The sequence below is a fragment of the Ambystoma mexicanum genome, chromosome 5q (genome assembly GCF_040938575.1).
Source record: "Ambystoma mexicanum isolate Mex_15411 chromosome 5q, UKY_AmexF1_1, whole genome shotgun sequence".
NCBI lineage: Eukaryota > Metazoa > Chordata > Amphibia > Caudata > Ambystomatidae > Ambystoma > Ambystoma mexicanum.
This window is the reverse complement of record NC_090933.1, coordinates 949013066-949039241: the sequence shown is the minus strand read 5'-3', so window position 1 is coordinate 949039241 and position 26176 is coordinate 949013066. Positions and strand designations below refer to the sequence as shown.

The window sequence follows — 26176 nt, the reverse complement described above, 5'->3', positions numbered from 1 at the left end:
GTGTATTCATATTCAATGCTATACTCTTCAACCTAGCCCTTTTTCCCCACTATCTAGGAAACTCAAATTTAGGTATGCCTTGCCCGAGTGCTGTAGTTTGAAACTCGACCCTTCTCCAACTACCCCGGAAACTCATACTTAGGTGGGTCACTCAACTACTACACTCGGGACACCAGACCCACTACCAGCAACCAGAGAAGACAATGGATTACAGTTGAATATCAGTCTCAACCCATATTAGGACAGCTCCTCCTCACCAAACCAAGTGAGTTGCCCCCACGGCAACCCCTTAGAAACATGAACACTACCACCTTTCGGCCCACCTTATGCAAGAAAGCGGAGCATTAGGACAAAGACTTGCAGTGAGAATATGCCCTCTGGCACACCCCTGCAAGACAGCCGGACACCCCTTCAATAACGCTAGATGCTCACCAAGCCAGAGTCCTCCTCCCCATCTACACCAAGAAATTCCAACTGTAAGGTAAGGACACCCCAGTCAATTCCCCCACCAGCAGCCTCAACCCTCTCCCAAATACCACCAATCATACCAAGCCACAAGACCACAACACCACACCAACAGTCACAAAGCAAGTAAGCAAGTAAGATAAGAACCACCACAATCCAAACTGTGCAAGGTGCGGCAGGAGGGCAACTGCCCCTGCAACCTAAACAATGTCTAAACCAACCTGCCCCAAAGGACCACAACATGCCTTGACACAAAACAGGCTGACAAAGAAAAAACGGGGCAAAGAATGAACCAAATGGAATCACACCACGTCTCTCATCCAGCAGACAAACACGAATACAGAACACACACCCAAAAACACAGTGGGCAACAGAACAAACGTCATGAGAAGAGATACACCAAACACCATGCCTCACAACTGGCCACAAACCAGAACATCTCCACACCACCAATGTCCCCAGGTGCACAAAACATATACTGGAACCACATAGAAAAAGAAGAGAAACACCCAGAAGGAAGAACGAAATAGGTGCCCTCACAAACACAAAGACACCTCCCATCAACTATAACAAAATTTAGAAGAGGAACCAGAAGAAAACAGCTACCCCAATAATTAATCTAGCAGACATAATGGATAACAAAACAGGAAGTGATGGGTGTTCAAAGCGATCTGAGTGTAACATGGAAGCAGACTAACAATCTCGACAAAGCAGATCTAAAAAACGAAACCAAAATAAGCTGGAAAAAAAACAAACAAAAAAACAAACAGAAAAAAACAAAACCACTGCAAACTCATCAATGCAAGATCAGTGACCAAATATGCCACATAAATCTACGACCTACTGTGTGACGGCAGCATTAACATACGATTCGTCAAAGAAACATGGCTTGACGAAAAATAAATAAATAAAATAAACGCTACACAGCTGTCTCCGATAACTTAAAGTTCTCGCAGATAAACAGAAAATACAAAAATAAAAAAAAGGTGGAAGACTTGCAATACCATACAAGGAGCATCTGAAAATAAAAGCTGATGAAACACTAAACATCAAAAACTGCGAAACCCTAATCCTTCATCAGACAGTGAAAGCCAAAACAAACCTCAATTTCGTTCTGGTCTACAGACGCTGCAACATTCATGGACACCTTCACAGAAGCCATCACCAACCGAGCCATCAAACATGAACACCTGATAATCCATAGAGACCTTCAACATCTGGTTTGAAGAAAATAAACTCGCAAAATCACTAGTCTAGCAAATGAAGACAATGACATTTCACCAATTGGTTAAAGGAGCAACACACAGTGGGACACGCTCAATGCAATCTTCGCCAACGAAATCGTTATCACCAGTGCACCGCAAATACAAATACGCTGGAGCAACCACCTCATCATTCCTTTTGTGGTCCGGAAACCCACCCAAGCAACCAACCAAACCAAAAAACTTCCGACTGTCATGAAAAGAAACTGGAAAACATCAAAAGCAGCAACTTAAAAGAACAACTTGAATTCACGAAACCAATAACCCCCAACATGGACAAAGCCAACCTTGATGGAAAATCAGACCTACTTCATAAATGGATTACGGAAACAAATCGACATCTCCCAGGAAAACCCTTTCATCCCATCGTGCAAGAGAGCAATGGCAAAATGGTTCACCCCCCTGAGCGGAACTAGAATGGGGAAAACAATACAATGACAAATACGATCATACAGAACTGAAAATCAAAATGTCAAAAAGAAATCCTACGACAACCGAATCACCAAAGCCACCAAAACTCAAAAAGAACTGTTCAACATCATACACAAAATGAGAAACTCACTCGGCTGCAACAACACTCCAGTTACCCTCACTGAAACTATGCCACGACCTTGCAGACCACTTCAAAAACAAAATCAGTGCCAGCCACCAATCATACAAAGCAGACCAGTCAACCAAAACACATAACCCACACTCCCAACTGTGAATTGTTAGAACAAACTCTGAAACTTCCACCAAATATCAGTATAGACATTCATCAAGCTGGTACGAAATAGCAACAAAGCAGGCCGCCCAAGGACCCCTACCCTCCAGACATCTACAAATCAAACCTCACACAACGCACACATCTGGAAGGCGACAGAAACCTCTTCAACCTATCATTCGCAACAGGAAAATGACCGCAATCATTCAAATCGGCGTACATCAAATCACTCCTCAAGGACAGTGCAGCCAACGTGGAATACCTTTCCAACTACAGACCCTTAAACATTCCCTACCCAGCAAAACTACTTGAAACCTAAGTCTATGGACTAACACAGGAGCACATAGGAAAAACTCCAGCTGATCGACCAGGCACAAGTCGGCTTTAGGCCGAAAAGAGGGACGGAGACAGCACTTCTGGGATGACCTAAAGAGAAATGCGGACTCCGACACAACTCTGCCCTGATACTACTGGACCTCTCCGCAGCATTCAAAACAGTCAGCCACGACATTCTGATCAAGAGACTAGAAGAAATCAAAATCAACAATTTAGCCCTACTCTGGATTCAATCATTCCCAACCAAGAGAACGGAAACCATCTGGATTAAACCTTTTAAATCCACTCCAAGGGAAACCAACTGTGGAGTACCACAAGGATCACCCCACTCCCACTGCTCTACAATATCTACCAGACTCCATTAATCAAGCTCACAAACCAACTCAGTTTTACGTGCTACACCGCAGATGAGACCAATCTACAAAAAAGAACACACACAAGAAGAAAACAATGCTGGAAAACTGTATACAAGAACTCTATGACTGGATGAACACAAACTGCCTGTAACCCAGGAAAACCACTTCTACATCCCATGGCCCACAGAACTACAAACCGCACCAATGCCATCAACAGTCAAAAACTTTGGAGTCCTGATGGACAAATCACTAGAACCACAAGTAAAGACAATCAAGAAATGATTCTTACTCCTACACATGGTAAAAAAGGATCCCACCGTTCCTCTCCTTCAGCCCATAAAACACATCTCGCTCATCATGTCCAGAATAGACTATGCCAACAACCTATAACTGGGAATGCCGGAACGCCTACTAAATAAACTGCAACGTATCCAAAATGCAGCAGCCAAAATCCTCCCAAGATTACCACAAAGGGACCACATCACCCCAGTGATAAAAATGCTACATTGGCTGCCCATCAAACAACGAATCGGGTTAAAAAACAAAGTGCATAACGCACAGAGCAATCCACGGCCAAGGAGCAGAATACCCACAAAAGAAAATAACCATCTACCTACCGACAAGACCACAGGTCAAGCTATGACATTCGTCATTGAACCGGAACCATGCACAAAAATAAAATAAAATAAAATATGTATTTTTTTTTTAAAGCGGAGGGTTCTCCCACCTGGCAGCAAAAACTTGGGAGCATCCTCCCAAAAGAAATACACACTACTCAGGATCATCACAAATTCAGAAAACACCTAAAAACCTGAAACAAAGACTTTACCGGAAACAGAAAACACCTCAACAAGCATCCATGGAAGGGACAAGCTAGGGAGGGAGCCCAGGAAATAGCCACCGCCTACATTACGCTACTCTAGACATTGCCAGCGGACAAGAACATTATGGTCCATAGCTGCAGAGTGGGGTTTGGGGGTGCCGGGCAGAGGGACACTATGTAATAACTGACTGCCCTGGAGGTCTTAGGGCTCCTGGGCCATGGAGGGTGGGGACCCCACCCAAGCAATGTTGACAAACTAAGATCAAACCCTCAACCTTGCCTTCTCCATCGAAGGGTGGGGGAAGCGGAGGCCGTCACAACCACATGCCCCACAAGCCACTAGATAACTACAGAGGAAAGCCAACACCATGCTCAGAACCCAGCAAATGAACCACTATAAAACGGCCAGCAGACAGCACAGGCAGAAATTCTGAGCACAGAAGTCCGAAACGAGGCAAGAAATAGCCCCATTAACCCAACCCTAAAACCTCAAGCTCTACATACACCTTTCAAATACAAAACAAACGCAACCTCCTCTCTGCACAGCAGTCTGCATGCACTTCACCACACTGCAACAACAAACCAACCACACATAGTCCTGCACAACAGCACACAGGATTCTACCGAACCGTAAATTGCACCCAAGCTCAACAGTGCAAGCCAAACTGAAGCGGTCAACAGGACATTGCAACTCTCACTCTATCTCTACCCGCTGTGCCCTACTAAACCCTTCCCCTCCCCCACACTACCTTTCAGATCCGCCAGAGGACCACTCCGGTGGTCATAGTGCGCGGTACAAATTATCTTTAACATTAGTATTTGAATGCCCTGTAGTATTAATTCACCTTTACTAGTTAGTTAACAAAATGTCACAATACAATTAGGCTTCCAACCAGTTTCAGACTTCTGCATACCGGTTCTCACTCTGACGAAGACATAACTGTCCAATGGCTAGAACCAGACGGATAAAGTGCAGATTTTAATCAGAGACCACAAGGTTTGCATTTACAAACGTGTCCAACCATTGTGAGGTGTGATCAAGGAGAAAAATATACTGTTTTTTAGTTGGTGAACTTGTCAACTGCTATGATGGGTGGGTGGAGCAATAAAACAGTTGCAGAATGTCGTGATCAGCAAGGTCCTCATCTACCTCTTCCTTTCAATCCACAATGGGCGTTTGTCCAATTAGATTTCCTTGGGGAAAACAATAAGGGGTTTAAATCATAACGTAACATGCTAATGCAGACACCAGTTTATTTCTGTATGGTACATACAATTTAGTCTTTAGGCAACCATCAAGCTATAGTGGCGACTGTTACAATCTCTTCGGGATAGGGTCCAGGAGGAAAGCTCAGCAAGATAAGCTCTTGCCTTGGAAATGGTGGCAACCTGGACTTTGCAATTTCAAATGCAGTCATGGAGGTGAACCCAAAGGCCCTTTAAGACGAGGTAACACTCTACAGGGTGGATGGGGATGCAGAAATTATTCAAGCATCAATAATAAAACCAACTCAGGAAGTTGACAAAAGACTTGGTCCGTTTTATTAACAATTATCTAAAACAGGGAGTATAACGAACATCATCGGATGTCTGGCAGTAAGATCTCAACGTATCACATACAAAAATACACTTATATACTAAAGATTTGTCATCATTGACGTCATACTACGTGGCAAACTAAGAAAACCTAACCAAGATTGGGGTTGGTTAAGAGGGAACATGGAAGTATACTTTCTATAGGGGTTGGTGTTGTGATTGGGTCCCTGTTAGGTGTACAACTCTGCCCACCCCTAGTGCAAGTCATTGTGAAAGTCAACAAATACACATTTCATTGTTCTTTAAACTATAGGGCTCTTTGGTACGTGGCCCTCTATAATTGGTTGGCACACTTGTACTCTTCTGGTATATTCCACTCAGCAGCATGCAAGCAGGTATCCCAGGTGCATGTGGGATATCTTGACCATGCCACTCCACCTAATTAGCCCTTATCCATCATCACTCAAGCTATCTGTCATGAGAATAGTCTTTTGAAGTTGGCCTTGTAGCAGCCTCTTGGCTCCAGGGAATAAAAGGGAGTGTGAGCATGACTATCTTCTGGTCTCGGTGTAGCTTGCCCAAAGTCCAGTTTCATCTGACCATGTGACAAGAGACCACGTTTTGAGCTCCTTCGTTGTATTTAATACTATTAAATGAATAAAACGTGGCACGCATTGTCCTTTCGCTGCATTTAACAGGAGCTCAGATCTCGTCTCACGTTCATTGCATCTTTCGATGATAGACAACCAGTTTCTTGGCTGCCTTAATCTTTGACACTTAGCCAGGCAGAGTTCTTTGATTCTGCTTCCATCGTCAGCTGAGCTTATTCTACTGCGCCACACTTTCAAACCCTCTATTCACGGGGTCCAGTTTGCTTAAAATACGATGTGGAATTTCTAGATTCCTATACACATATATACCTCTCGGCTGCACCGCCTGCACCATTTACTATGTATAGCCATCCTTATGATTACTTCGTCTGCTTGCGTTACTGTATCTGTACAATTGTAAAATGGTTTTCATTTTCTTCTGTGCTCTTCACACGTGTGATCTTTAATTCTGCACATAAAGGGTCACTCGATTTATTTTCGTCATCAGGTTCTAGATGGTCTATTCATCTTCTTTCTCGTCATCTGTTCTGAGGTGTGTCACTTTCTTCATGTGAAGTCACCAGTATTCTTTCATCCGTCTTCACATGCTCTTTGGGGACTCTTCCCAAGAGCTATCAGCTCTTTGTGGATACATAAAGAATGGTCTCCTTAATGGATACCTCGCTTTGAAGGCTGCTTGTGTTATAGGCATCATTACAGGTGTCAACCATGTTGTTATTCCCGGTTCCAACGGATTTGGCAATTTAGGGGCGGGTGTTCCGGTAGAGGCTTCTGGCTCCACTACAGAAGAAATTCTACATAGGTCGTTAAATTGAGTCCCCTTAAATTGGGCAACACCACTTACTATTGCAGGACATAGAAGCAGGAGGAATCCAGAAGGAAGCACATTATGACACATTTTTTAGATTATGGAAATCCTCTATATTTCGGAAACCCAGAATGTGGCAACTTGGCTACTATCTGGTACCCACAGAATTCACCATATATTCTGTAAAAGCCAAGGGATCAACCGATGACTCAAAACCCAGAGTCACCCATTTTTGTGCTTTCATTCACAGTGGGTGGTTATGGGTGACTAAACTAACAGTGGCTAGATTTTCTACTTGGCTCTGTGTTATATATGTACATAGCGGGTTCACAACTTGTACTAGTCATGGGTGCAACCATAGATGCAGTTCTGCATAGACCTAGGAATTGTCCGTGCAGCCCGACAATACAGAATAGAGCATTTGAGGATGTAAGGACTGTTTGTTGGGTGCGCCCATTTTGAAAGGATTTAAGTATTTAAAATAATTCACAGATGCCAGCGAGAATGGTAGGTTGTGTTTTAATGCAACAAAAAGGCAACAAATTAGAAATGGTGGCATTTACCTCGGGGGCGTGGAGGAATGCCGAGTGGCAGTATTTAGTGATAGAAAGAGAGGCATAGCATTCGTGTGGGGAGTGGAAAAATTCAAGCAGTTTTTGTGGGGGAGACAATGTGTTATTGTGACGGATCACAAACCTTTGGAGAGTGTGTTCCAACAAGAGGGGCCTTGATGGCATTGCCTGGCGGATCAGTGAGATGCAAGGGTTGGACATGGAGGTAGGGTTTGTGAAGGCTGAATTAAACATGATAGCGGATGCGTTCTCGCAATCCCATAAAGGGGGATGAGGATGGAGTGGATGTGAAGAGGAAGGAAAGGTGTTTGCAAATTGTGAGGTAGCAAACGAGAAGGAGTGGAGGGACCAGTGCGGTCATGATGTTCTGTATGACATGGTTGTGAGGTACGTACAGGAAGGATGGCCAGTGGAAGGTGTTGATGAGGTACTAGGAGGCCATAGGAGGGTGAAAAATTAGTTTGGAAAGAATTGGAACTCTAGGAGAACGAATGGTGGTACCGGATGGAATGAGGGAAGGGATAATTGGAATTGCCCATGAAGGACATCTGTGTAAAACAAAAGGGCTGTTGCCAGGACCTTTGGTGGCCGGGGTTGGATGAAGATGTGGAGAAGTACTTGAATGAATGTGACAGTGTAGGAACAGTGATAAGGTTCTTGTTGCCAGGACACCGCCCATGAATGTGATTGAGCCACCGAATGCAGTCTGGGATGTGGTTGCGGTGGACATATTTGGACTGATATTGGCGAGAGGAGAGCAAAGTGCTTATGTGATAGTGGTGGTCGACTTGCTGTCCAAGTGGCCCGAGGTCTGTATGGTAAAGGACATAAGTGCGCGCAGGGTGGTCAGTTTTTTGGAGGCAGTATTTTGGAGCAAAGGCTTTCCAAGGAAATTGGTGTCGGACAACAGTCCTCAATTTGTACATAAAGAAATCAAAGAATGCACAACAGCTCTGTGTAACCCGAAAGGCAATGCAACAGTGGAGAGATTCAACAGGACTTTGATGGAGGTTATACGCATTGAGAATGCGACAGGTTGGGATTGGCCATGGGCTGTGATTGAGCAGGTAATGCAATATAGAATTGCACCACATCAGGTGACCAGTGTTTCGACGTTAGAGGCGTTGAGAAGGTGGTTGCCAAATTCAAGGTTGAGGCTAGGCTGGATGGGTATATTTGGTGGTATTCGGGATGTAGTTCAAGAGGTGATACGGGAAAGGATGTGTGGTCAAGTCAAATCGAAGGTGCAGTATGATAGAAACAATTGTGTGAAGGAGCGGACAATGCAAGAAGGGTTAGAAGTAAAGATGAGGAGTGGAAGAACATTTTCAAGTCCTTTGCGAGTAGTGAAGAATTGTGGGAGTACACTGCTGCTTAGCAATGGGGAAAATAAATGGAGTAAGGAAAGGGTCGAGATATGTGGTTCACAACAGTAGGATGCATGCATACGTATGTCTGGGAGCTTACAGTTTGTATATAGTTTTGCCGTTCACAACCTGTACTAGTCACAGGAGCAACCATAGATTGATTCCATGTTGGTGTTCACAGAAAGGAAAGGAGGTGCGTTACACATGTATATAGTTGTTCACAACTTGCACTTGTCATGGGTGCAACCATAGATGCAAAGTTCTGCATAGACCTAGGAATTGTCTGTGCAGCCTGACAATACAGAGTTCTAGAATGGGTTCTCCAGTGGAGCCCAGGTTAGAGAGTGTTGACTTATGAATGCAGGCAGTTGGAGGGATGAAAAGGAGGTTGGCTCTGATGTATGTTGAATACTTAAAGATGTCGATGTTTAATATGAAATAAAGTTCTGCCTCACTAACCCAACTCTGAGATACTCTGCACTTTATCTAGGCCTGTAGTCCAGAACCCAACATGCTCCACAAACTATGCCTGTGCACCACATTTGCTACAAAAATTGATGCTCTGGTATAGCGGGATGGTACTTTGTGGCTATGCAGGGTGCAATATAGGAATCTAGGGAAGGAGTGGAGGACTTCGATGATCCTTGAATGCCTCTTTGGAGACAGCATTGCAGTGCGGGTAGCAGTCCAACATCTTCAGGAGCCCATCCTCTAGACTCCCTGAAGTGACTGTCACAGTGCCCCTTTTTGAAGTCTCTCTCTCATCCTGGCAACCAGTTCTGTTTCAGGCACTATATATAAATGCCAATGATTTTTATGACTGCAGATCTGTATTTTGTAAAATGAGACCACATGGGATTAGCACGTGCACTCAGCACTCGGGCTCCACCCTGCTTCAGAGTGGCTCCACATTTTGCAGGAAAATGAGTTGCTGTGACTATAAAGGGACCCTCGACAGTAACATTCCATACGAGTTGCCCTTTTCAGAAGCATCTGATTTTTAGAAAATACTTAAAACATGGCCGTTTCTTTGGCTTGTATGTAGGTCTACCTGGTGGCTCTAAGTCTCATCGAGTACAAAAGAGCTCTCAGTGTCTCAGTGTATAAGCAGCTCATGAAGGCCAAACACTTTCTTCCACGGTCTGATCCAATAAAGGCAAATGCAAAATTGTCACTACACCATCATTGGCTATACTGCACACACTATTCCATATGCCCCCCCCCCCCAGCCCTCCTGGAATCACAACACTGTCCGATTAAGCATAGGTTTACTGCACTGAATATGTCATTTATTAGACATACAATTTGGAAGTGACTTGCGCACCCATTTTTATTGCTGGATCATCCAATATGATAGTTGAGTAATATTAATAACTAGGGGAAGGACCGTGCACACATTTAACCATAGGCTACCTTTCTTGCTCTAACATGTTTAACAGTTTAAAATTAAGGCAGACTGCACACTTTGCGGTCACCAATTAACTGTTTACTAGTGAGTGATCAGTTTTTTATTTATTTTTTTTAATTTACTTGCATATAATCAAAAACATTTGATTTTTACAAGACGTTAATAGACAGTGAGAAAAACACGTTGGATATAAGTAAAAAAGAATCAGCAATTTAAAAGAAGATAAAGAGAAAAAGAAGCGTAAGTAACCAGAAGACTAACACTGGATCAAAAACATGTGATAGCCAGAAAAAAAAAAGATCAGAGAACGATGTTCATTGAATCACGCTTGAATGGATTGTGGATTCTGGTTTAAAGTCAGAGCCGCTTCTAGAATCTTTACATTCGCTATCGACCACCTAGTTCTGTCTCCTGCAATCAGACGACACCACCATGTGTTTTCCTCTCGTAGTGATACGTCGTAGAACAAAGGGAGCAAGTAGGCTTCCCGCAGAAACACGGTTCTGGGGCAGGTCATGAGTAAATGTTTTAGAGTTTCCACTGTTTCTGGGTTTGAACAGAATCTACAGGTTTGTACTTTGGTTTTCGTACGGATTGCTATAATTTCTTGTGTTGGTAGTTGATTGAATCTTATCTTCATAAAGGTTTTCTGCATTTTTTTGTTGGGAAATTTTATGCAGTAGCTCATTGGTTGATTAAGTTTATTTGTTGTAGCTGGTAAGTGAGCCAGGAGCTTGTTTCCTGTTGTTAATTCTCCAGTTTTGATCCAATCTGCTTGTGCTATTTTTTTCTTGATTCTGTTTGGATTCTCAATAAGATCTTCTACTGAACAAGCCAGATCTACTAATATTTTTCTAAGTTTTTGAGACCAATGGTTTAATGCTCTACAACGTCCTTGGCTGAGCTCAATCTGAACCAGTTTGCAAATTGGGAGGGTATCTGGAAGAATGATTTTTCGATAGAGTCGCATCCGACTTTGATCAACTGATGCTTGCAATGACAATAAGCCCAATTCGCATCTAACCGCTGCAATTGAAGATTTCGGCAGACCAAGCACCGCTTTCCACAAGTAGCCTTCCAGCTTCGTCCATATGGTATGGTCGATGTTCAACGCAGCGTCTATTCCATAGATTATTTATGGCACTACCTTTTGTTTGTAGAATTGGATCGCTGGGAGAAGCGAAAATTTACCATATTTTCGATCAACTAATTTCATTTGGGTTGTCAGGCTTTTGATCTTTAACCATAGTGCTGAGTGGGTCGCATTCTCCGACCTTTTTGACTCTATCATAATTCCCAAATATTTTATAGTAGACACGGTTTCGACTTTTGTGTTGTTCAAATACCAATGGCCTTGAGCTGTGGTTGCTTGGCGGCTTTTCCCCATCGTCAATATTTTTGACTTATGAATGTTTATCTCCAAGTCGTTTTCACTGATATAATTGGCCAAGTTCGTAAACTGGCGTTGGAGACCAATTGGGGTTTGATCCATAAGGATCAAATCGTCGGCGTATAACAGTCTGGATATTGCTTTGTTACCCACTTTGGGCGGGAAAGCTCTGATCGCTGGTTGTGTATGCTGAAAATCTCCTATATAGGCGATAAATGGAGCCGGTGCAAGCGGGCAGCCCTGTTTTACGCCACGCTCTGATGGAAATTGTTCCGATAACATCCCTTGCTGGTTTAGGCGTACTCTAAGTCTGGTGTCCGTATGTAAAGCAATCACCGGGCCGAAGATCTTTGCCGGACAATTCCACGTTGTTAATTTCGCCCACATCCTTTGACGGTTTATCTTGTCAAATGCTTGTGTTAAGTCAATAAACGCAATGTGAACTGTGGGAGCACCGTTCTTTACATTTTCCTTTATGATGTTCAGAATAAGGATGTTGATACTGGTGCTTGCGTTCTTGACAAAGCCCATTTGAAATTTGTCTAAACATGGCGCCAGTCTCGCCCAATTGTGGAATCTAGTTAATAAAAGAGTAGCAAAGATCTTTCCCATGATGTCAAGGAGGGCGATGGGGCGGTAATTTGCTGGACTTTCTCTATTTCCCTTTTTAAAAATAGGTACTATTATCGCCTCAGTCCATATTGTCGCCGCTTTAGCAGAATCCATTAGTTCCTGGTTTTTGGTAACTTTCGCCAAGCAGTTCAATTTGCGCATTTGTTTACGCTTCAAAACCAGTTCGACATCGTACACGTGTGCCCCTTTTCCTTTGGGTCGGCTACACCGACCTTTTTCTTTCCTATATGGCAGTAGCAAGGGCATATAGTTTGGCCTATTCATTAGATCCGTAGAAGTTGTACTCGATGCATCAACTTTCTCGATAATTTCCTTGATGTTAGTCGCTGTGAGTTGGATTTGAGACGACTTTCGTGTTACTTCTACGTCGAATGGATATACTTGCTTAGTAGTTGGTGCAGACTCAAAAGTCATTACTAAAGGATTGTGATCACTAAATTGAGTTCTGTATACCTCGAAAGAGTCAGCAAACGGGAGAAAAGAGTAAGAAGTGTAAATGTGGTCCAATGTTGCTGACGTTTCGGCCCGTTCCCAAGTTGGAATTCGGGGGAGATGGCCTCGAGCTAATGCAACATTGTAAAACTTTTTCGAATCCATAAAGTCAGACCACAACCCACCTCTCACAACAGAGGGGCAGAGATAGGACGTAGCAGGAAATTGGTCGACTCTGGCGTTCAAATCGCCGCAGATTATAATGCAGTCTGTTGCCTCTTCAAAAAGAAATGTATCTATGGTTTCCGCGATGTTATCACAGAATTCAATGTTGCTTATTCTCTGCGGATTCCAATAGACATTAATGATTGCAAGATTTGATTTCGTGTTGCTGCTCAATGATGTTTCTATGTGGAGCCATTCAGCTAATAGAGCTAACATACCATACGATTCAGCCACTTTCTTTCTAATAGTAATTGTCAACCCAATTTTGACTGCCGTTAGGAGACCTGAAGAAGGTCTTCCAAATAGACCTTTTACTGCAGGACCACCCGAGAATCTTGCTCCAGGTTCCAGGCTGCCTCAACCCCGCAGGACCACCCGAGACTCTTGCTCCAGGTTCCGGGCTGCCTCAACCCCCCCTCCCCCTGTGGAGAGCATTTACACCACACAGAGAGGGGAGAGATCTACAAGTATTGCAGACCACGCTGCTGTAGACGAATCACAGTGGGCACACATGTAGCTGCCCCCTACCAAGCCCTGATGAATGTGACACACCCGCAGTGCTCCACAGAAACCGGTCGGCTACAGAACGACTAGACCTAGTGCACAGCACCAGCTGCACAGGTCCAACTCGTTCCGATAAAGGACCCCCAGACCACATACCTAGGGGTCCCTTTCATCTTTTAGGTGAACATTCTCCAGAGAGAAACCCATTGAAGAAAGCTCTTTCTTGTTTTTAAACCTGCACCTGCCAATACGGAGAAGACCAATTAAAACTAGAGATACCCTTCATCTGCACGGCAGCCAACACATGCACCGACCAAGATGGTCTAGCACGTGTTTTTTAGCACTACACAGTGCACCAGAGACGATTTGTAAGCGCAGTGAGAGCAAATGACTCTTTGAAATCCATCCCAGTCTACATAAATATGTATTACACTGGATACAAGCTGAAGAACTCAGCCCTGAGGCCCATTTCATCCTGGGTGATGTCCCGGTACACATTCCAACAGATTGTTTATTTGTATAGCGCCTATACACAATCAATCAAAGTGCTTCAAAGTGCTTCAAGGAGGGAGGGCACATGGGAGAATACAAGTACATTCATACAAGTCCTTGAAACAGTACAGAATGTGAATAATAACTTTCAAATCATGATAGTCCAAGTGCATGTAACAACAAGGGAGTTGCAGTGCAAGAGTGATAAGAGGAGGGGGAAGGCGCGGGGGTGAGGGGAGAGGAGGGAAGATGTGAGGAGAGGAACGTGAGGGGAGAGGAGGGAAGAGGTGAGGAGAGGAACAAAACAAGTGACTATCAATTGAAGGTCGACGACTTTTCAAGATAGTGCTGGGGAGGGAGGGGGAGAAGAAAAACAGAAGAGAAAGGGGGACAGACAAGCCGTTATCAGTGGTCGAGGGACCAATGATAAAAGTAAGTGCTAAAAAAGTTTAGAGGTAAAGGGGGTGATGGAGGGAGGGAGGGAGAGAGGGAAATGTCTGCAAAGACAGGCGGCTACGACTTACTATGCCTGATGGCAATTGGGGTAGTGCCGGAAAAAGACAGACAGAGGAAAAGGAGTGGAGGATGGGAGGGAAGGGAAGGGTGGTGGAGAGGGAGAGGGAGGAGAGAAGGGAGGAGGGGGCTAAGGTGTAAAGGCAGGATGGGGGGAGGGGGAAGAAAGCAAACACAAGGGGCAAATGGAAAGAAGAGGGTGCAGAAGAGGGGGGTGGGATGGTGAAGGGGGATGCAGGGGAGACAAGAGGGCACTGGCAGAGGGCTGGGGAGACATGGGGACACTGGCAAAGGGCTAGAGAGACAAGGGGACAGTGGCAGGGGGCTGGAGAGACAAGGAGAATCTTGCGGGGGCTGGGGAGACATGGGGAAACGTGTGGGGCAGGGGAGAAGGGGGCAATGGCAGGGGGGCTAGGGAGACAAGTTGGCACTGGCGGAGGCCTGGGGAGACAAGGTGACACTGGCGGGGGGCTGGGGAGACATGGTGACACCGGCAGGGGCGACAAGGGGGCAATGGCGGGGAGATGAGGGGGGGCACTGGCGGGTGGCTGGGGAGACAAGGGGGCACTGGCAGGGGGACGGGCAACAAGGGGACAGTGGCAGGGGAGACATGGGACATTGGCAGGGGGCTGGGGAGACATGGGGACACTGGCGGGGGGCTGGGGAGACAAGGGGACACTGGCGGGGGGCTGGGAGAAGGTGGCAATGGCGGGGGGGCTAGGGTGACAACGGGGCACTGGCAGGGGGCAGGGGAGACAAGGGGACACTGGGGGGAGGGGGGGCTGGGGAGACAAGGGGACACTGGCAGGGGGCAGGGGACACATGGGGATACTGGCGGGGGGCAGGGGACACAAGGGGGCACACAAGGGACCTAGAAGGGGTCGCTAGAGGCATACCGTGGTGGACAGGGGTAGATCGGGCCTTTGGGGGAGGGCCGGCCAAACCTGCCGGCCTCCTCATTGGCCAAGATGTAGAGGGCCAAGGCCAATCCTGGGCTCCATGCACACACCAGCCCTAGCACTCCGGTGCATAGCAGGCGCACACAGTCATCTTGAAATGGCAAGTAAGCAAGAAAACGAAATAGTGCACACCCAAAAGGTGACAAAGCAGAGCGTTAACAGGCTCCAAAAGTAGCACAAAGTCAAAATGTTGCTGTGCATCAGGTCCATTACTACAATTGTGTACCTTCATTTTGTATTTCTGCACAGGACGTGTGCCACTCGCCGAGGCCCGGGGGGGGGGGGCCTGCAGCATAGAGGTGCACCCATTGCACTGTGAGGCATCAGATGATAGGAGGTATTAGCCATGACTGGTCCGTTAGAATCCATAACTGGTAAAGTAAAGAGTGTGAATTCATAACTGGTAAAGTAAAGAGTGTGGCCCGCATACCTGGGCAAGATGTCAAATGTCATATGCTATGTTATGGTGGAGTTTCTATTACAGGCACGACCTTTCCCACGGAAATCCAAGGCAGGGATCCTGTGGTTACCCGCCCTGTGTGGCGGTTAGACGCCTGGCCTGGCACACCCCTCCGCGCTGAAGCTCCCACACCCACTAAGGATGCCATTGTCATTGCTGCTGCAGTGGCTGAAGCTGTTAGGGTAACTATGGAGCGACAATCAGTCTCCCTTGATTGGTGAACATGGAGCATACACCCGGTTGCGGCCCTTCTCAGGCGAAAAACCTGTGCCCAAAGGGGAGGAGGGGTATTAAGTATGGGCCGACCTCGCTCAACTGGTGCTACATGACTGGAAAGTGTCAGATCAAGAAAAGAGGAGGCAAGTGATATAGTGGCTTTATGAGGACCAGCCCTACAGACAGTACATTCCCTGCGCACACTGAATCCGGATCCAACGTCCCTACAAGTGATGGGCGCACTGGAAAGAGCATTTGGCACTACTAAACCCAGGGAGGATTTGATGATGAGGTTCCAGGCCACCTCTCTGAAGCCGGGGGAGAAATTATCTGAGTTCCTGGTGACAATTGAACACATTTTGTACCTAGCACACCATAGAGGAGGTGTAGAGACTTCCCAATTGAACCGGCGTTGTGTGAAGCAGATAATTAGAGGGGCTAAGGACGCTGCCATACCAATCCTCTAACTGAGACTGCGAGAGTAACTAGACACCCCTCCAACCTATGAAGATCTACTTAGGTCATTCAGAGCCCTGGAAGAAGAAACCAGTGATGTTAATGCCCAGAGCCACCCGGTCGAAAATAAAATCCCTGCTCCCAACTCTGCCATTGCTCAACAGAAACAGATTGAGATGTTGCTACAACTGGTAAGAAAACTGTAGACTCAGCTGCTACCCAGGGAAAACCTGACTGCACAGCAGCAGCGTGGCAGAGACTTCTTTCCCTCTGCACGTGAAAGAGAACACCAGGCGTTTAGGCGAGCTCAGGGGCCCCCCGAGACTATTTTATCCCATCATCGGCGCCCTTGCCACCATGGAGATTTTGCCATTGATGCGGGGATGACAGCCATTCAACTCGCCTCTGTGACCAAGACTATGCCAGGGTGGCTGCCCGATTTTCTGCACTTAGGCCCATTTCAGCACGAGCCTTGTCGGGAAACGGACAGGAGGTTGTAGCGGAGGAGCTGATAGAACCTCGAACCCAGGAGTAAGTTCTACTGTCCATACTTCCAGCATATCCATGAGGACAAGAAATCCCAACTTATTAACTACCAAGCACCAACTTAAGGCTCAGGAGGGTCCCACAGCTGCCCACCTCTGTCTAGTCTATGAGATCTGCAACTCAAAAACAATGCCACCAGCGGCCTGCAACATACTACAAACTCATGCTCATTCTCCAAAAGGCATTCCTGCGGGCCTAATTGGACCCTCCATGACAATCCCAGTTGAACTTATAGGGCGAATCACTACAGCACTACTGGCCAGTGGCTCACAGATCACCACGGTCTATGAACCATACTATCACCAATATATGTCACATCTGCCCTTAGAACCACAGGAGGGGCTAAACCTGATGGGGGTTGGAGATGCTGCCTGCTGATATCTGGGTTACATCCGCGTGAAGATCCACCTAGATCAAGAGGTGGCTGGAGTAAGCTCCAATTTGACTGCTCTGGAACTAGTGTGTACCACTAAGAACCAATAGCCAGAGGTACCCCTAATCATGGGCACCAATTCTACCTTGTTTGGTACCCTAGCCAGGATATGTAGGGAGATGGCAGGTCCTCAGTTCGCACATACCCAGACGATGCACCCAGCATGCCAACAAGTCTACATTAAGGAAAGCATGGAGAAGGCAGCGCAACCTGATGGGCCTGTGGGAGGTGTGACCACCACTAACCACAGTGAACTTGACATACTAGCTGGCCAGACCATCATGGTGCCAGGTCAGGTACATCTCCAGGATCTAAACCGTTGTCGGAGATTAGTGATGGAGGCTCTGGAAGGTGAAGAACTGCCTGGAGGCCTGCTGGTCCAACGCACGCTTATCACCGATACTGGCCCAGGTGTGACCCATATTAGAGTCCCTATCACTAATGTCACTTATAAAACTGTGCATCCACTCGGGGCCCAGACAATCGCACAGCTTCATGTTGCTGACTAAATGGCACAGACGACTGGAACCAGAAGCTTACATCCTCTCTTGGATGTGGGTAAAATAAACTTTGGGGAATCCCTGTTATCGGAACGCGAGAAGAATCATCTACGGGACAAACCGGCACTGAGGGCAGATGTATTTTCAACCAGTGACTGGGATTTGGAAGAAGCCAAGGGAGTGCAGCACTGCATCAGCCTGAACGATACTACCCCTTTTAGAGAAAGATTGCGAAAGTTGGCACCGGCAGATGTGGAGGATGTCTGGCGTCATCTTGAATAATTGGTGCATGCAGGTATTATCCAGGAGTCAAGAAACCTGTATGCCTCCCCCATAGTGGTGGCGCATAAGAAGAATCAGGATGTGTGGATGTGCATTGACTACAGGTAGACTGAACAGCAGAATTGTGCCAGACTACTATACCACTCCTCGAGTGGACGTGGCCCTGGACTGCCTGGCTGGGAGCCAGTGGTTTTCCGTATAAGATCTCCGAAGTGGGTACTAGCAGACTCCCATGTTACCCGAGGAAAGGGAGAAGACGGCTTTCATCTGCCCATTAGGATTCTACCAGTTTACTGGAATGCCACAGGTAATCTCGAGAGCGCCAGCCATATTTCAGCATGTGATGGAACGAACAGTGGGGGACATGAACCTACTTGAGGTGCTGGTTTACCTAGAAGATGTGATCGTGTTTGGATGAACCCTGGAAGAACATCACCAGAGGCTACTGAAGGTTCTAGATCGTCTCCAGCAGCAGGGGTTAAAAGTATCCCTAGAAAAATGCCAGTTTTTCTGCACTGGTGTGAAGTATATTGGCCATGCAGTGTCAGCAGAAGGAGTGAGAGTGGACCCTGCCAAGATGGAAGCCCTTGAGACTTGGCCCCGGCCGCAGAACCTGCGAGAGATGAGAAGTTTCCTGGGGTTCTGCAATTACTACCGACTGTTTGTGCCTGGTTTCGCCAGAATAGCTCGACCGCTCACTGACTTGACCAAGGGTTATCCAGAACCACAGAAGACGGAGACTGGAAAGTGTTAGGAAAGATTTCATAATTGTATGTAGTTTCCCTCCTTGTGTACACCCCCAAACTTTTTGCTGCTGTTTAGACACCATAGACTGACTTTGCCAGAGAAGCACAGCCTTTAGCTGCACTCCTCTGGGCTTTCGCTCACTTTTAATGGGGAAATGGACATGCCCTTAAAACAGTCAGTACTGGGAGACTGTTTCCCTTAGTCCTTTTCCACTGTGCAACTTTTCTGCAACATGTAACAAGTGTGCAATGCATTTTACCATACAGCACACTTGGGTCTGTAGTCATTTCCAAAAGGCCCTAGATACTCCCGATTGACTTTTTATGAGATGTGCGATGTGTCATGGACAGGGCTGGTGGCAGCTATCTTTTCGCATTATTTTTAACCCTTTCCTGCCATGTTAACCGCGTTTGGCATGAATAGGTGGCCTGGCTCCAAAATGGCCATGCCACGAGGTTCTTTGTCCTGTCCTTTGGCCATCTTGCCCCTTCACCTTCCCCAGGTCGAGTCGACCCGGGTCAGTCCTTATTTGGTCATGCATTTTCCCGCCAAACGCAATGCTTTTGTGGGCTTCTGCATGCCTTGTGTGTGTGTCTCCAGGATGTGGGCTGGAACGTCTGGTTCCAATACACATCATGGGTGTCAGAGTCTGGATTGCCATGAATAACTGGGACCACCGTAGTCCGTGATTGGTCCATGTATGGAGTGTGCGTTTGTGAGTAGATCTCCCATTGGGTCCTCTTCGTTTTGGCGCGAAGGGAACTTTGGATAAGAGGAGGCCAAAAACACCAATGCCATGTTGATCTCCGGAGTTCTCACTGAATGAAGGAAGGGATCCAAGTATCCCGAAACTACGAAGCTGAGTCAAAGAACCGCTGGTGACCCGCTGGAAGGTTTGGCATCCTGAGGCCGCTGTCGTCCTGTGGGACCACTCTGCATCCGATCGTCCTAGAAGGTCTGCGAAGACGCTTCAACCCATTAGAATAGTGTGATCAACTATTCTCGGCACCTTCCTCAAAACCTGCAAGTAAGCTTTCGCGGAAGTGTCCCTGGGCCAACCAGTGGGCTGACCAGCTTACCCAGTTGCTTTGCTCTGTCACCGCCCCCGTTTCGAGGAGGCTGTCGAAACTTGGTATACTGCTAGCTCTGTCCACGGCACCCTCACACCGAATTTCGGACACTTGGCATTCCCAGGTCTGAAGTGAGACGAGTGCGCCAGGACCGGAGTAAACGCGGTTACCGTGTTGCCCAGCCGCAGCAACGATCTTTGCAGATGCACTGCATTTGTGACCCTCTTTCCCCTGATGTCTGCTTCAGTGGAAGTGGGGCGATTCATCCACCTAGAGTGGTTAAATCTACACTGTCCCGTTTGGGAATCATCACTGTATCCGCGAAACTGAAAGCCGCAGAGACGTCCTTTTTGCAGTATTCGAACCTGCAAGCGAAGTGGACTGAACTGGTGAAGTTTAGGTCGGATTGCCCCTGGGACCGGTGAGCACTTCAAACCCTAACTGGTGGCCCCTGGCACAAGGGCCTCTTTTTAGGAACAAGTGGCCCCTGGAGGCCCCCTCTCCTTTCCACTGCTAGTGCGAACTAGCGACTCCACCCCGAACTTTGGAACTGCCTCTGCCTTCAAGGTCTTACCCGAATAGTGGGAACTTATTCTTCATCGCCTCATCCACCTTCTTGAGCTGCTAGAGACCCCAAAAGAGACCCCGTTTTTGCCCATTGGAACAACCCCGTGTGCTTGCATTGTATGTAGTATTGAGCATAAGGCTCCTCTCTTCTTAGGGCTTGGACGGCTTCTTAGTCAGATGTTGTTGATGTCGAAGGGGCCTAAAGACTACCTGCACTACCCATTTCCTTCACTCTAGGTTGTAGACATATTTCGTGCATTTAACCCTTTAGATCCCAATGGTCTTGTATATACATTGTATTGGTTTACCTAGTGTTACTGTGATTCTTTTACTGTGTGCTGAGTTACAAAGGCCTTGTAATAAATGTGTCTATATTTTTAATATAAACACCTGTCTGGGAGTAATTTGTAAGTGTCCTTGTTCTGTGTGCTCATTGAGATCCTTCAGTCACCCTCGCCCCTCCTGACACCTAGTCTTGACCGCCTTCCATAGCTACCTTGATTGATCTGGCTTGTCCAGAGGTTACCCTGTTCCAAGAACTAGGCTGGCCTTCTGAACCTCTGCCATCCAGGTCAGAGTTCAAAAATCCATCTTAACAGAAAGGGAAAGCAGTCCATGCCCCAGTATCATCCCAAGGAAAACTTTGGTCTGCAATGAAGTGAGAAGTGTGAATAAGTCTTTATCCAGTTAAAAAAAACCTCTTACCGAAGCACCCATCATGGCCTATGCTGATCCCCACCTGCCCTACATCCTACACGTGGATGCCAGCTCTGGTGGGTTGGGCGCCGTACTCGATCAAGAGAAGCAGGGAGCCGTTCGACCCTCTGAACTAAAACTACCCCACCCACAAGCTGGAGTTTCTGGCACTGAAGTGTGAAGTGTCAGAAAAACTGCATAACTATCTGTACGGAGCTACGTTCACTGTCAGGACAGATAATCCACTAACGTACGTCCTCAAATCCGCCAAATTGTACAATTTCCAGTTGGAATATCGTCCTGGAGTCAACAACGCTGATGCCGATGCCTTGTCCCGAATACCCCACACTGACGACCAATCTGAGCCCCTCCTTATAGAGATGGTTTCTGTGGCCTCAATGACATTTCTTTTTCAAAAGGAAACTTGTCAGACCACTGAACCAGCACGGTGTATCGACTGCTTAGGAGGGAACAAGAAAGGGGTCCCCGCGAGCTATTGCAACGCGACCAGTTTAATGGCTCCTGAACTGCCGCACTTGAATCGGTCAGATCTGAGACAAAAGCAGCGGCAAGACCTAGAGCTATGAGAAGTACTGCAAAGCAAAGAAAACGGTGCCAGGGGGCCACCAGAAAATAGAAACCTGCTCGATCGTCAGATATTTCGCAAAGAATGGAAATCGTTAATGACGAAAGAAGGAGTACTGTACAGAGAGTCAAATCCTAGGGCATACGATACACCGCCTTGTGTTGCCCCGCTGCTTATGTACTCTGGCCCTCCATGCTCTGCATGACCAGGATGGGCACCTAGGGAGTGAGCGGACAATGGAGTTGGTACGAAGTCTGTTCTACTGGTCACACCTAGGCCCAAAAGTGGAAGAGTATTGCCACACCTGTCCCCGATGCATTGCCCGAAAAACCCTCAGTCATCCGGCAGCAGCACTCCAGCATCTACACAGCTATGAACTATGGAGTTAGTTTGTGTGGACTTCCTGAGCCTTGAAACTGACACCAGAGGGATTCAGAACATCTTGGTAGTGACAAACCATTTCACTCGATATGCCCAAGCATATCTCACCAGGGATCAGAAGGCGATCACCATAACGAAAGTACTCTGGGACAAATTCTTTGTGCATTGTGGCTGGCCTGCGCGCCTACATTCCAATCTGGGAAGAGACTTTGAATTCAAACTCAAAGAGCTCATGCAGTTAATCGGGGTAAAGAAAACCAGAACCGCTCCTTACCACCCACAAGGGGATGCCCAAGCTGAACGCTTCAAATCATACACTGTTGGGTATGCTGGGGACACAGTGAAAAAGAAAAGCTGAAGTGGAGCCAACATGTGTCCACCTTGGTCCACGCCTACAACTGTACCAGGAATGGCAGCACTGGATTCACCCCAGATCAGCTAATGATCGGAAGGGATGCACGGCTACCCATAGACTTGAGCTTCGGTGTCTCTTCTGATGAGACAGGGGTAGAAAACTACTGCAAGTACGTGAGGGGCCTACAAGATCAATTGTCCTAAGCGTTTCAATTAGCGCAGGCCACAGCAGAACATAATCCACAACAGAACAAGAAGAGGTATGATGAGAAGGTCCGGTTCCCTAACCTGCAACCTGGTGAATCGAGTGCTCATCAGTTGTTTAGGAAAAAGAGGGCGAAACAAGCTGTGAGACCGCTGGGAATCGCAGCCTTTTTTCATTGAGCGACAGCTGACAGGGTTGCCTGAGTTCATACTGAGAAGGGAGGGCTCCCAGAGGGATGTGAAGACCCTCCACAGGAATTACCTCCTGCCCATAGGTGATTGTGTGGAAATGGATCCGATGGTGACTGAAGTCACTTTTTCCCCCAGCAAGAGCAGCAACAGACGTTTTGCACCAGAGTCCCTCCAAGGGGAAATCTCACCACCTGCAGGTCCATGTACTGTACCGTCTGTAGCCTCAAAGTCAAGAGAGCTGAGAAATAGAGGACCAAGAGTCTCCAACTACTGACGTGGCCCAAAGGCCCTCAGACATGTTGGCCGATCCAGAAGAAGAGGAAGGGGATGACAGTACTGAAGGTCTAGCCATAGGTTACTTGTATGGAAATGAGGACTCAACTCCTGGTCCCGCAGCACAGTCGGAGACCCAAAGCGAAGAATCTGGGTCTAGGAACTCCGGCACGTACTACCCAACACAGGAGGAAAACATGCCAAGGTCAGAGGCGGTGACTAGGGATAGACCGTCTGCATCAATAGACTTTCCAGGAACAGCATCCGAGGACCCTGCGGAGGTCATTAATGAGCTCCGGCAATCTCAACGAGAGATCAGGCTGGTCAGAATAGGGAGGAGGGGTGACAGATGGACTACCTGCTCACAATATGGCATGTACAGATGTGTATAATAATGAACCATTGAGTTGTTATGAACAATGGTGGACTGTGCCATTGTTATGGAGTGAAAAATGTTGTATTGTATTCTATGCACTTCGGGAACAGCGAAACCCTTAGGGACAAGGGTTTCGAAAGAGGAGGGGGTGAGCGTAAACCCACATTACCTGTGGGGTTTATGCGAGCAGTGATATGTGTCAGGTTGTTATGCTGTCAATGTTTGCTTACCCTCTCGTTTGAACTGTACGTTCCTATGAGGGCTTCTCTTTTTTTTGGCACGCAGAGAGTGTTTGAGAACATTAATGGTGGGGTTGTCACGGAGGTGATTTCACCTCAGGACTGTCGCGGGCTGCCCTGCTGGCGGATACAGTTGGATAAACCCCAGGTTGAATAAGTGCCGGAGGGGATCTCCTGAGGCAGAGCAGACGAGAGGCGAACAAAGACAGGAGCTCGAGGCCGTCACTGAGGGCATCTCAGCCCTCTGGTGTCTAGTGACTCCCTCCCTTTAGGCCGTCCGCCTGGCGGAAGCAAGTCTCTCTCCCTCACCTGGGGTCAAGGGAGTGCGCTGGAGGGCGTAGCTAAGGGCGCACCTGCGGGTGTTGCTGCCAGCCGGCACCGCTACAGAGAGAGAGCGGGGTAGTGAACAAGTATAGAATAAGGAGTCAGGTAGGAAAAGGAAACACTGATAATGGGATTCCAAGCCCTGTGCGAGCCGGCTACCGCCGTACACGTGTAGCTGTGGAGGGCTGATAAGTTTCTCCTCTGCGGTCCGAAGGATTCGGAAAGGGTTTATAAGTTAACTAACGCTCCGTGGACAAGGGGTGGGGTCGATTTTGAGAGAGACTGTGACGAAGGCGCTGTGGTGACCGGAGTCACCCGGGCACTTGAAGGATTACTCTCTGTGTTCACGTGGCCAGCGTAGGCCCATGCTGGTATAGTGGGTATTGATCCGGGGTCTTGTGACACATCGTGCCCTGAGGGGAACAGTGATTGAACACAGCCTGTATTTTGATACCTCACCCACTCTGGGGGGAATGGGGTGGAACTTGCTAAATCCTGTTGGGATGTTTTCCGAGGGGGCCTTTCCGAACTCGGAGCTGAGGAGGAGTTACGGCCGGTATCTTGACTGGGTAGCTTAACAAAGGCGAATGAGCACATTCTTATGAGACCTACATTATATGTCTGGATATTTATGAAACCAATTTGAGTGCACACTTTCTCACGTGATCTCTCTAACATATTTGAATATTTATTTTAACAAAGGTGAATGCGTACATTCTTATGAGACCTACATGATATGTTTGGATATTTAGGAAACAAATGTGAGTGTGCACTTTCTCAAGTGATCTCCATAACATACTTGAATATTTGTTTACCAAAGATGAATGTGCACTTTCTCAGGTGACTTGAGTGTTAAACATGTGTATATTTAGTTAAACCAATGTGAATGCCACTTTCTCTGGGGATCCCTCAGCGGTATATGAAGAGTAATTGAAGGAATGTGCATGCACAATTTCCTAGGTGCCAACACTTAAACATATGAATAGTTAGTTAACACATGTGAATAAACTGGGTCCCAAGGGCTTCACAGGACCCATTGAGAAGAAAACACTAAGGCAGAAAATGTGTAATTAATGATACTGTAAAGTTGATGAAATGAAACTGTTGAACATTATTACTTCCCAGTATTATACCAGAGAGATTCAGTTAGGAGCTCAGCAATGTAAATATGGCTCATGTGTAACAAGGATTAGATAGATAGATAGATAGATAGATAGATAGATAGATAGATAGATAGATAGATAGATAGATAGATAGATAGATAGATAGATAGATAGATAGATAGATAGATAAAAGCGGTTCACGCTTGTTACACAAAACCAGACTGTTTATTTAAACCAGGTGCACTGGTGTAACTGTCTCATACGGGTACTCCTGGTATGCACGTGTGTGCAGCTCACCCATATAAACAGTTAAACAAGGGAGAACCACCTTACATAATCAACAAATTGTTCACTGGCTATAGGTGCCCATTATGCAGTCCCGTCAAAGGAGCTTCCCCAAACAATATTTTAAACCAATCTTCACACCATATTATGCTCTGCTCTACACGCTTCAAGTCACATACCAAAGCGATAGATTACACAAAGTAATGTGTAGGATTGCCATGGACTTTTTGGTGAGTGTAGTGCAGCAGATCTACAAATGTAATGGATTTCGGGTGTTCTTCTTTGCCAAAAGTGACCAATAACCTGCAAACTTTCCTTAGAATGTATTATACACCTGACTTACTCCTTATACGTACCCTGATGCAGATCCCTGTAATAAGAGGCAAACTTTCCTAAGTATGTATTTCGATGCACCCGATATGTACCCTCATGTACCTAAAGTTGCTCCCCATAACAAGTGGCGAGCGCTCCCAAGTATGTATGTTATGCAC

General features: G+C 46.7%; 1 protein-coding gene across 2 annotated transcripts in view; it reads right to left on the bottom strand.

The window, feature by feature from the left end:
* Positions 1-26176, bottom strand: part of FZD6 (frizzled class receptor 6) — a 477217-nt gene that overhangs the window by 403796 nt on the left and 47245 nt on the right. The window lies entirely within an intron of this gene.